General features: G+C 36.0%; 1 protein-coding gene across 3 annotated transcripts in view; it reads left to right on the top strand.

Moving 5' to 3' along the window:
- Positions 1 to 12627, top strand: part of RFC1 (replication factor C subunit 1) — an 84002-nt gene that overhangs the window by 31544 nt on the left and 39831 nt on the right. The gene's annotated exons all lie outside the window — the stretch shown is intronic.

Here is a 12627-nt window from a genome sequence, read left to right as displayed (position 1 = left end):
GATTATTTAAAGCACAGCATCCATCACAAGGCTTGGTATGTTCGTAGGGCACAGAAGAGACTGCCCATATGAGGAGGAGTAGTGGGAGGTAGGATTAGAGAAGACCTTGAAAGCTAGGCAGATGGATTTAGACTTTACATAGCAGGGAAAGGGAACCATTAAAATTCTTGAAGAAAGTTGTGGAATGATGAGAATAGTATTTAAGAGTGATTGCTAGAGGGGTGCCTGGCTGGCTCAGTGGGTAGAGTGTGCAACTCTTGGTCTTGGGCTTGTGAGTTTGAGTCCTATGTTGGATATAGAGATTACTTAAAATATTAAAGGGGCGCCTGGGTGGCTCCGTTGGTTGAGTGTCCAACCCTCTGTCTCAGCTCAGGTCTAGATCTCAGGGTCATGAGTTCAAGCCCTGTGTTGGGCTCTGCACTGTGCATGAAACCTAATAAAAAAAAGAAAAGAGTGATTGCTAGATTGCTAATGTTCAGGGTGGGATAGAGAGTATAGAAACCATAATTAGGGAAGTCAAGGCATTTCCTAGGGGTGAAGTAATGAGAGACTTAAGTTAGCAATATAAGGGACTGATTTATAAACATTTTTGAGAAATGAGTTACAGATTAGGTTTTTGGATTATCTTTGGTAGTATTATTAGGATAATTGGAGAGTTGATGTCATTACCATGCTAAAGACTTGTTGTTTGTTTTTAAAAAATTTTTTGGTATCCCAACATGGGGCTTGAACTCACAACCCTGAGATCAAGTGTCACACGCTCTACCTACTGAACCGGCCAGGCGCACTCCCCCTACCCCCTATTTTTTTTTTTTTTTCCCCAATAACAGCTTTATTGAGATCTACAATTCACCTCTAAGATTTTAATGTTACTGGAATTTGCAGATAAAGGTCAAGGTTTTTGAAGATACGAGTAACAATAAAATTTTTCTTACGTGTATGGGCTGTTACTTGAAAGTATGTGGGTACTCATGGTAGATAAATTGTTCAGTAAGTTGGGAATGAAACAGGAAAGAAAGTCCTTGTGTTGTAGAACGAATCTTAGCCTGGAAGGTCAGAAGCCCTGCCTGTGGGTCCATCCTCGGTTGCCATCTAACAGCTGTTTGAGTCTCATGGTCTATAAAGTAGAGACACTACTTGAATAGGCTTGTTGGAGAGATTTACTGGGATGGTGCATAGGAAAGGGCCAGACCCAGTGCCTGAAGCATATAAAAATAGCTTCGTATAGGTTCTCAGAGACATTTGATTGTTATTCAAATGATCAAAAACAAAATGTAGATAACATGAATGTATTTTCTGTAAACTTTTTGGTAAGCTGAGATAGTTCTTCATTACGTCAGAGGCCGACTGACTCTAACCTTTTTGTTCTATTGCTAAATATCTGCTTAGGCACATTGTGCAAATGCACTCTTCTAGTAAGAGATCCCCCTCTGAGATCTGGCCACCTTTGTGAAGTTTTGAATATGTGGGAGGGATACTAGAAACTTATGGTGATAGGTTTATTATGTAACCAAAGGTGGTGTGATCGAGCTTTCCAGTGACACCCTGGAAACGTCAAAGTTAGTGTGCAGACAGCCGTGGCCTTCAACTGTGGATCAGTTGGCTATCCTTATCTTGTGATTTTAGGTACACAGAAGGGTCAGACAATTTAAGCTCTGATCACAGATTTTCTTTAACATGGGATCATTTATTTCAGGCCAGGTATTTTCAAATGTTATTTTCTGAAGAGATATCCAGCACTTTATCTGAAATTTTAATGAGCATTATCTATGTTTCTGTTATTCTGCTGGTGGCATGTATGTGTGAAAGTAAACATTGTCCCCTTATTTTAGTTGGAAATTTGGGGTGTGATGTACCCATCTAATAGGATGTTCAGTATTTATTACGTAGTATTCTGTTTTGTTTTTTTTTTTAGAATTAAGACATAGGAAAAAGCAAGTTCTTTTCTTGCCTGTTTTGTCTTCTTATATTTTTTTATTCTTTGAAATTACAGGTTCATGGGAAGGAAATAATCCCTTTTTCTTCCTTTTATAAGAGAATGAACTGTTAAAATGAAGTCCATAATAAAATCAGGAATATAATGGGTTTTAAGAAAAGTGCAGCTTCTTGAAATTAATAAACTGGGAAATTCATCACCTTAAAATATTTTTAAAAATTATTCTTTACTTTTTTTAAAGCTAAAACTACAGTTGTTCAGTACCAGGTTATGAATAAATATTCACATTATAAATGTAAATGTTTATATTGCAAGTATAAGATTAACCTAAAATTGTATTGTTTATTTGGGGATTGGAACTTCTTGTGGAAAAGGATTATATGACAATGATTTAATTTTAAAAACCTGTTAATAACAAAAGAAACCATTTTTGCTTCATTATTCCTTATTTTATCTTTCATATACCAATTTTTGTTTGGTGTTTTTCTTGCAGTATAGCATTTGTGGTGTTTAGGAGCAGAAACTCTTAAATCAGATTGCCTGAGATGACGTTCATTTACCTTCCTGGTGTCTTAGTTTCCTCATTTGGGGGTTGGGGCTATTACTAGTACCCACAGCAGAGGCCTTTGTGATGATCAAATGACACAATGCTTGAAAAGCATTTAAAACAGGGTTGGGCGTATAGTAAATGGTCAATAAGTATTAACTGTTTATTCTTACATTTTTAACTTTATTTTATCCCTACATCTGCCTTTAAAGACTATGCTAAAAAATAAAAACATTTTGCTTTTGCTTAAGTACTTAGGACTTTCTGTTGATTATGTAACTGTGCTTCAGAAATTTAGAAATTGTATCTGATCCACTTAATGTTGTGGATATACACTGTCAGTATGGTAACTACTATTTACTTGTAGCTGTTGAGCACTTGAAATGTGACTGGCCCAACTGAGAGTGGTTGTAAGTGTATGTACAGATTTGAAGACTTGGTACAAAAAGAAGTAAATTGTCTCATTAATAATTTTTTAGTATTGATCATATGTTGAAATGATAATTTGGATATATTGAGTTGAATACAGTATATCATTAAATTTAATTTCACTTATTTCTTTTCCACTTTCTTTAAATGTGGTTATTTGGGTTAAATAAAATATATTAAAGTTAATTTCACTTGTTTCTTTTCACTTTTTTAAAATATGGTTATGAGAAGTTTAAAACTACATATGTAGCTCACATTTTATTCTGGTTGCCCAGGGCTATATAAACAATGAGAAAACATTTAGGAAGTAGCCTTAATTTAGAAAATAACCTGCTTCATTCAAGTGCTTTTACTTACATTATTATACATTTCTTTAGGCTGTATTGTTTTACAGATCTTTAGGCTTATCGTCTAGCTCCATGACGTATTTTTCATCATCATTTTGATTCAATATGTCTTCTGTTGATTTTTAAAGTAGTTTGATTACATCGACCTCCCAAATTACAGGAAAAGGAAAAAAATGGCTTATAAATACCTTCATAGCTAACCACTGACTCTAGTAAAATGTTCTTGTAAGTTGGTAAAAACCCAAATACTTGTTGTACTGGGTAAATATATTTACTTTTAGCTGTTTAATGAAGTGAGAGACCTTGAGTTTTGTTTGGCAAAGATGACCTTTTATTATGCAGTTTCATCAGGAGCTGCTGTTTGGCTGAAAATGATGGGGGTTTTTTCCTGTCTTGAAAGTTGTTTATGACTGGTAGTTTTAATTGAGCACATAATTCCAGAGACTGTGCTCTTGAGGTTATAATTATTTGGGAGATGTTAAGTGGGAAAAAATAGGGAATGTAATGTTCTCCAGTTTACCATGTAATATTGGCGACCTGTGACTTGGGAAAATAGTAGCAGAAAATACTGCTCTGTGTGTAATATTCTCTTTTGCTGATTTTTAGAGACATAATAGTTTTGTTTACCAGACAAATGGGAATAGATTATGTAAGGATAGAGTACTTTTCTTAGGCGTTTTCAGGGAAACCAAAGCGGTTGAGATAGAAAATTTCCTTGAAGTGAGAGGAAACTAAGAACTAAGAACTGTGTGTTACATTTCTTTGATTATACTTGTTCAAAAATTAATTTTGATTTGTGCACTAAGACTCTATAAAGAAACTAAATTTATCATTTTGGAGGATGAGTAAAGTATTTAGATTAATATTATTTTAAATTATCTGAGTAAAACATTAACACATTCTCACTGAAAGAGAAGTAAACAATTCAGATGACAATGTTTCATTCTCTCATCTGTCCCTTTTGCCTTATATAGCTATATAAATAAAATATATATACACACACCCACGTGTACATATATACACACTTGTATTTATTTGAGTGGCATTTTATTATAAAATTCTGTAGCTTGCTTTTTCATAACTTAATGTCTTTGGCTCCCTCTTTCCCTCCCTTCCTTCCTTCCTTCCTTCCTTCCTTCCTTCCTTCCTTCCTTCCTTCCTCTCCTTGTCTTCCTCCTTGTCCCTTCCTCATTTTCTACCTCTTTGTCTCAATACAGAAAGATTCCTAGCTCATCTTTTAAACTTCTACATGGAATTTAATAGTATGCATTTAGTTTTTCTCATGCTTTTATTTTGGATATTAGATTATTGATGTGTGTACTTGTTTGTGCTTCATTGTAATGTAATATATTTAATAATAAATGAACCATTCACAATGAGGAATGTGATCACTTAAAAGAGGGGAGTATTTCTTGAGGTTCATTTTAAGAATGTAGTTTAGCTGCCTATATTATGAAGAGTACATGGGGCTTCCACTTTCTGTTTCTGGGCCCAGTGCTCTTATGAAGGCTCCCACTGCACCCCTACCAGCAGCATTTTTAGTTTCCTTTTGACTTTTATTAATCTTCTGGATAAAAGCACCACTAATAATATATTTTTTTGAATAAATGCTGCTGTTCCGTCAGGTGTTTTCCAGTTTTCAGGTTCCAACAGGGGGACTTAACACTTACCTATATTAGATTTCTTTCTGAAATAAACTCTTACATTTTTACCTTATTAGATTCCAGGCTTTTGTAACCTGATTCAGTCATTTATTTAACAATATTTAACAATATTAAATCCTCACTAATTTATTCAACAAATATCCTGTATGTACATAATAGTGTACTGGATAATCTATGAAGTAGATAAAAGAATAAAATGTAGTCTTCAAGGGTGTAGAGTTCATTGGGGAGATAAGTCTTTTATATAAAAATTACATAAGGAAAAAATTAACAGCAATAAAAATGTCTCCTGAGGATATTCAGGCATGGGAGAGGTAACTTCTATTTTGGAGGTTTGGGAAACGTTTCCTAGAGAGAGAAATTTGAGATAAATGTGAAAGGTTTTAGAAGAGTTTAACTTGGAGATTTAGGTATTATGTATACCAGAAAGAGAGAATAATGTGGAAGCTTAGAAATCAATAGTGCTATTTCATATGCATTATTCATTACTTTCATACTTATTAAAGAGAAAATTTAAAAAATTCAACTTAAAAACTTTTACAGATTTATACCAGCTTAATACTGCCTACTGTTGTAGCTCATATTTTCTTGCTTACAGCATCTTTTACATAGGAGTTTCTTACTTTATTTGAAACAAGACTTGTGTCCAGAGTGCAAGGCGGGAAGAATTCTACCAGAATGATAAAATAAATTTTATCTTGTATACTACTATAGATTTTTTTTCAAAACACTTTTGCTGACCTCATGGAATAGCATTATTCATTATATGGCTTATATTTCATATTCACCTCATTTGATCTTCAAATCTACCTAATAGGAGAGATGACTTTTCAGAAGCAGTTTTCAATCTAAGGTTACACAAAGTTTCACTGTGGAAGAATGTGGTAGTTCTTTGCATGTCCCTCATCTACTTGTTTTTTCATATCCTGTGATTTCATACCTTCTACAAATTTGATAAACATATCTTTATATTTCTTTCTGAATCATTGGTAAAATTATTCATTTTTTGAAGTTTAGTTTGAGAGAGACAGAGACAACGTGAGTTGGGGAGAGGCGGAGAGAGAGAGGGAGAGAGAGAATCCCAAGCAGGCTTTGCGCTGCCAGTACAGAACCCCGTGCGGGGCTCAAACCCATGAAACTGTGAGATCAGGACCTGAGCCGAAATGAAGAGTCAGATGCCTAACTGAGCCACCCACGCGCCCCTAAATTTGTTTTGTATTAAGAGACAGGTAAAGAAACCTTTTCCAAAATGACATGATCTGTTATCAGCACCTTGGATATAGCTCTTCTGTTTCTCATGAATTACTTGTAGATCTTAATAACCACTGTTACCTATGTTGTATTTCTTCATCTTGTATAGGGTGCAGGAGAGCTCTCTTCAAAAGGGTTATTTGGCTCAAAATGTTAATACTGTAGATGTTGGAAACCCTGGTTTACCCAATCAGAAGAGAAATTGGTGAATGTTTTGCTGAACTCGAGATATCCCTTGTTTCTAGATTTATTTCATCTGCTAGTCCTGTAACTTAATAGAATAAATAAGCGCTTAGGTCAGCATTGTTTGTTTCTGGGGATCTCCATCTTCTTCTGTTGAATATTCCTTTTGTCTTCCTCTTGATACTGTTGCACAGAACTGTCACCAGACCTTTCCTCTTCTACAGTTCTATGGTTGGAAATGTGCCTTTCTCTTTTTGGCAATTTGGGTTCCATTTCTCATCTTTAATCTTTAGCGATTTCTTCCATTTTATAGATGATTCAAAGGCCATTGATATTGCTTTGGCAATTTTATTTTCAGATTCACATTAACTGAAACATCTTTATAAGAGCTGGATGCTTTCTTGCAATCTTTTTTGCCTCGTAGTTCTTCAGTCCTATTTTAATAGTGTGTATTATGAGACTTGAAAAGAATTAAGTGGCATATGGAGCACTGGAGTATCTGGAATGATTATTGAGATTCTGAAATATCTTTGAAAATGAACAGACTGGGGCGCCTGGGTGGCTTAGCCCATTTGGCGACCGACTCTTGGTTTCAGCTCAGGCCATGATCTCATGGTTCATGGGTTCAAGCCCCATGTCAGGCTCTGTGCTGATAGCACAGAGCCTGCTTGGGATGCTCTCTCCATCTCTCTCTGCGCCTCCCCTGCTTGTGTTCTCTCTCTCTCTTTCAAATAAACGTTAAAAAAAATGAACAGACTGTTGTTTGTTCTTGTAACCCATATTTTGCCATCAGGCACTGGTGAAACCATGAGAGACACAGGATTGTATTCCAGAATGCCAAGGAAGTAGTACTATATTAGGAAAATAATAACTAAATACTAATGGAGTAATATGCAAGTGGTTTATATTTGGCATTAATACTGAGACAGCATTGTTACCTCCTCCCACGTGTGGGGAAGTGGAATATGAATGGAAGTGGGGAATTGTGTTGCTGAACTGCTCCCTTTACTCTTTGTGGCCAATCAGGTTTCCTTGTATTGCATGTTTCATACCTGAAAATTGTAAGAAGTTGTGGGTGTTGTACCTGTGTCCTGCTGTCCAAGCCTCCTTCCACCCAGTTTTCTTTTTTTGTGAGATCCAGTGGCGATAGAAGGAGAGTAAGTGGTAAAAGTTTCCACTTTCTTCTCCTGTGTTCTGTTTTCTTAGTAACTGAGACCAGCTGTGACTTTCCATGGACGGTTTTTGCTGCTCTGGTAGGGACTCGGCACTGTGTGGTGGATGACATCGCAGTACAAGCCAGTACAGTTTTTCTCGTTTGTCGTTACTCACCTCACTACACCTCACAAATGATAAAATGGGTTTATTTAAAAAACATAACACAGTCTGAGTCTAAGAGGATTTGTTGGTAATGAATCAAATCATGTGTTCTCTTAATTTCTTGATTAAAGATGAGCAGTTACAGAAGTTTTATTTAATTACACTGAAGTACAGAATGTCTGATTCACCACATAAATGGTGCAAAGATGGTGTGTTTAGTTTCTCTTCCATCCATTTAATTAACAAATATTGAAGACTTGGCATGCCTCTGAACTTTTCTCTACTTCCAAAACCGAAATGACAGTTTGGGTTTTTGACTCAAGGAAAGTATTGAAAAAGAACTTGGTAGAAAAAGGCTCTAAAAACTCGGATTCCTTTTTCAGTTTTTGGCTGGTTGTTACCAAATAATTTTTAATCTCTATAACCAGATCTGTCTAGCATGATCTCCATTAATTTGGTTTCTGTGTATTCCAGACTGAAGGAAGGAAAATCAGAATCCCCAGGTCTCAGCAGGATGAACTCCATAATTAGATATTTTTCCTTCTTGGCTTATAAATAGGTTTCTGTGTAGACCTGCACATTATTTTCTTTCTCTGATTTGTTACCCTTTCTAAACAGATGAATGTATCTAACTCAGAGTGGCAAAGCAATCTTCTCTCCCCGGCAATTCCTCTGCTGTATGTTGGATGATGCTAGTTTACTTGGTGATTGTTACTACTTTTGAGGTTGTGTTGTATATAAATAAAAATAAATGGTGTTTTTATAAGGAGACAGATATCCTGGAGGGAGATTCTGAGTGTTCAATTGCCCATGATTTTCAACTAGGTCTAAGAAATTGGACTTAGATCTGTTTATCATTATCGTATTATACGTTCCTGGGGAGAAGAGAACACAGTTTGCCTTTGGCTTCTGACAATGCAAGAACAAATTTAGGCTTATTAAAAAATCAGAACAAATGTTAAAAAAGAGAAACAATGATAACTTTATTTGGAATGTTTCATTTCTGCACACTGTGTAGGGTTGTAAAATATTTATTTTATATGAGGATGGTCACAGCAACACCTGTTAAAATGACTGTCTTCTGCAAGCATCTGATGGCATTGTTTTCATCTTTGGCCTCTTTTGCCTTCATTTTCAATAATGTATTGGTGTAGCCTTTGAAATACTAAAGGCTATAGGAGTTTTAAGACAACTAGTTCAGAAGTCCTAGTACAAAGACATAGCACTGCTGCTTTCTGCAGGTTTTCTGCCTTTATCAAGGTAAGATGGCAGAATGCTTTCAGATATGCCTATTAGTTTATAGAACACCATATTTTTTTTCTGTATTCTCCTTGATGATCCTCCGTGTTTATAGGAAATACCCCTATGCTTAGGATCATGAGTTTATTTTTTTTTTTTGGTGTTAGCTTTTCCCATAACTGTGAGGAATATTATTGGGAAGTGCATAAATCATGGAGTACTAAGTAAGTGTCAAATCAGGCAAGCCAGTCTTTTTTCTCTTTTCATGACTGTATTTCACTAGAATTTCTCCTACTTTCCAAGGAGATTGGAGAGCTATTTATTTTGTGGTTAGTACAGAAAAAGGGGCCTTGTATGCAGTTTTAGCTAGTACGATATAAAATACTTGAAATTTTATTCAGAACACTTCTAGCTTTAAAATTTTTTTTTTTTTTTTAGTTTAGAGAGATAGTGAAGGAGGGGGCGAGAGGGGGGGAGAGAGAGACAGAGACAGAGAGACAGACAGACAGAGGGAGAGACTTAAGCAGTCTCAGAGCCCAACACAGAGCTCTATCCCACAATCTTGGGATTGTGACCTGAGCTGAAATCAAGAGTCAGATGCTCAACCGACTAAACTACTCAGGAGCCCTCCATATATTTTTTAAAACATCCATGTGTAATTACATTTTTATTCAGAAATTATGAAAATATTTAAAAAATTATGTCTGTGTTTGGGTATAGTACATTCTGGATCTATAGCTTGAAGACATTTGTTTTATTGAAGGCTAAATTCATAGAAGTGGAATTACTGGGTCCAATTAATGGGTATACATATGTAAGGATTTGGTACATATTGCAAAACCGTCTTCTATAGATTTTAAACAACTTACTACCATTGCTTGTTATGTATGTGAAAGTCCCATTTCCTTACACCCTTTGCTAACAGTCTTTTTAATGTGATAATCTTAGAAATTTTTGATCTCACTAAATTTCAAGTTAACCTGTTAGCTGTAAATATTTATGAGATTGCTGGAGAAAGGGTTAAACTAGGGATTGCAAGTATCTACAATACCATTGTTTCCCTTTCTGGGGCTATACCAAATAGCAGTGATTGATCTTGTCTGAAGTGAGTTCTTAAAGACAAATACAACATTTTAGATAGTGAGGAAGTTCTTGAGTAATTAGGGAAGAACTGTAACAGAAGAACAGTGATTGACATGGTCCATTTAATTCTGGGATTTTCTGTTATGCTGCTTATTAGCATGGCTGGGTGTAGTGGAAATGGAATGTTACTGCTTTTGGCATTTTTAAAGTGGGGAAAGGGGAATCTAGTAGAGGACTATCATTTTGCAGAGACAGTGTAATTTTGTTCTTTCTTCATTAAGGTAATCCCTCGTGCCCAGAAATACAGCTGTTGAACTTAAAGTGAAAATTTCACCAAGTGAAAATTATAAAATTTAATAAGCTCTCAGATGAGGTTAGAAGTCTTATATACACTTATATATACATATTATAAAAACAATATGTTTTTAATTTTGCACTTACTCTCTAAGGGAGATGTATTGGTTGTCTACACTTTGTAGGTTCCAGTGTTGTGGTTATTTTTATTAAATTAAAGCCAGGGTATCAGCAGTGTTGGTCTTGTTTTGAATCTTCTTTTAAGGGCACTTTGCATAATTTGCATAATATTTTTTGACTGCTAAGTAGAATAGTTTGTTGAATGCCACTGGTTTGGTTATGCTACAGCTTAACTGAGTCTAGGGGTTTAAAATAAACCAGCTATAAATTGTAAAATATTATTATTATTTTTTTTAATGTTTATTTTTGAGACAGAGAGAGAGACAGAACTTGAGCCAGGGAGAGGCAGAGAGAGAGAGGGAGACACAGGATCTGAAGCAGGCTCCAGGCTCTGAGCTGTCAGCACAGAGCCCAATGCGGGGCTTGAACTCATGAACCGTGAGATCATCACCTGAGCCGAAGTTGGACACTTAACCAACTGAGCCATCCAGGCACCCCTAAATTATAAAATATTATTTGGGTTTCTGTAATATAACAATTCATTACGTTGTTATCTTAGAGAAAAAGAAAAGAGTTTCAAATTACATTCTTAGTGGTTATCAGGACTATTATGGGTGATTATCGTGGCTGTTGTACTTTAGTGGAATGGTGATAATGACACCTCTCCTTTGCAAAACCATCTGAATCAGACACCTTTTCCCACATCTGGCAGTGGCAGACAAGGTCCGATTGTCAGGTGGGGAGAACAGATATGTGAGTGACTGAACCTGGTCAGCTGGCTGACTCTTGTTAACAATGGTTAAACTGAAATCTAAGTATATAAAGCCTTGGATGTGCTTAGAAAGGTTTACAAATGAAAATTTTAAGCTTGAAGGTAGATTGACTACAGTTGAGGATAAATAAAACAAGTATGCTTTAATTAAAATCTTTTGCTTGCAGGTTAAAACCTGCTTATCGTGAAAAACGTAGGTTATTGTAAGCAAAATGCAATTTGTTAAGCTATTGTCTCTCTCTGAATGCAGGAATGAACCTTAACACTTTAGTGTAAATATGTCAGTTTAGCAAACTGATCAAGGGTAAGATTGGCCCCCATCTTGATCAAGTGCCCACTCCTGGTCCAGTTGTTGGTGGCGAGGAGTATGGAGCCATTTTATAAATTTATTCATGATTATACAGGCCCTTGGAGGGTAGTGTGAAATGTAAATTCTTTGGAAATTTATAGTGAACAATTCATTTGTAGAGAATTTGCTTTAAGTGGTGGGTTACTTTTTTTTTTTTTTTTTTAATGTCTGTATTTTGAGAGAGGGACAGAGTGTGAGTGGGGGAGGGACAGACAGACAACAGAATCTGCGGTGGGCGGCTGTGAGCTGTCAGCACAAAGCCCGATGCCAGGCTGGAACTGTGATCTGATCCAAAGTTGGACGCTTAACTGACTGAGCCACCCAGGCACCTCTGTAGTTTCATTTTAGTATAAATATAATAATTAGAAAGTAGGGCACCCGGATGGCTCAGTTGGTTAACCATCTGACTCTTGATCTCAGCTCAGCTCATGATCATGGCCCAGGTCATGGTCTCATGGTTCCTAAGATTGAGCCCCATGTTGGGCTCTGTGCCAACAGTGCAGAGCCTCTTTGGGATTCTCTCTGTCCCTCTCTGTCTCTGCCCTTCCTCTGTTTGTGGGCATGCGTGTGCTCTCTCTGTTTCTCTCTCAAAATAAATAATAAACTTTAAACAATAATTAGAAAGTAAGCCTTTAATCCTTTTTAATTTTTTTTACATATTGTGGGTACGTTCCTCTTTGAGGTGGCAACCACGTAGGAATAGCACAGTGCATGGCAAATGCTCTTGGTTGAATGAGGGAGTACTTGAGAGGATGTGACTCACTCATATGTGGCCTTGCACATCAGACTTATAAAGTGAACTCTCCCCACCCACACAGTGACCTGGTCTTCACAATTGCCTGTTAGATTTTTCTATTGGATTTCTTTTGTTATTGGTAATGGTCAATGAAAAGAGCTTTTTATCTTGTGAATCACTGAACCAAAAAAAAACCCCACGTCTTTTAGGCCTTTCTGAGGTACATTGTTGTATCTAAGCATTTTAGAAAGATTAGAAAGCTTAGAAAGACTTTTAAACTAGATGTTTAATGAGAACTTTTTAAAAGAAAGATAAAACATAACCAAAAAAAGTATTTAAAGTCTTATATGAATGGCTAGA

Source organism: Panthera onca, chromosome B1 (assembly GCF_046562875.1).
Source record: "Panthera onca isolate mPanOnc1 chromosome B1, mPanOnc1 haplotype 2, whole genome shotgun sequence".
Classification (NCBI taxonomy): Eukaryota; Metazoa; Chordata; class Mammalia; order Carnivora; family Felidae; genus Panthera; species Panthera onca.
The sequence above is the reverse complement of the archived record's forward strand: the minus strand, read 5'-3'. Positions and strand labels throughout refer to the sequence as shown.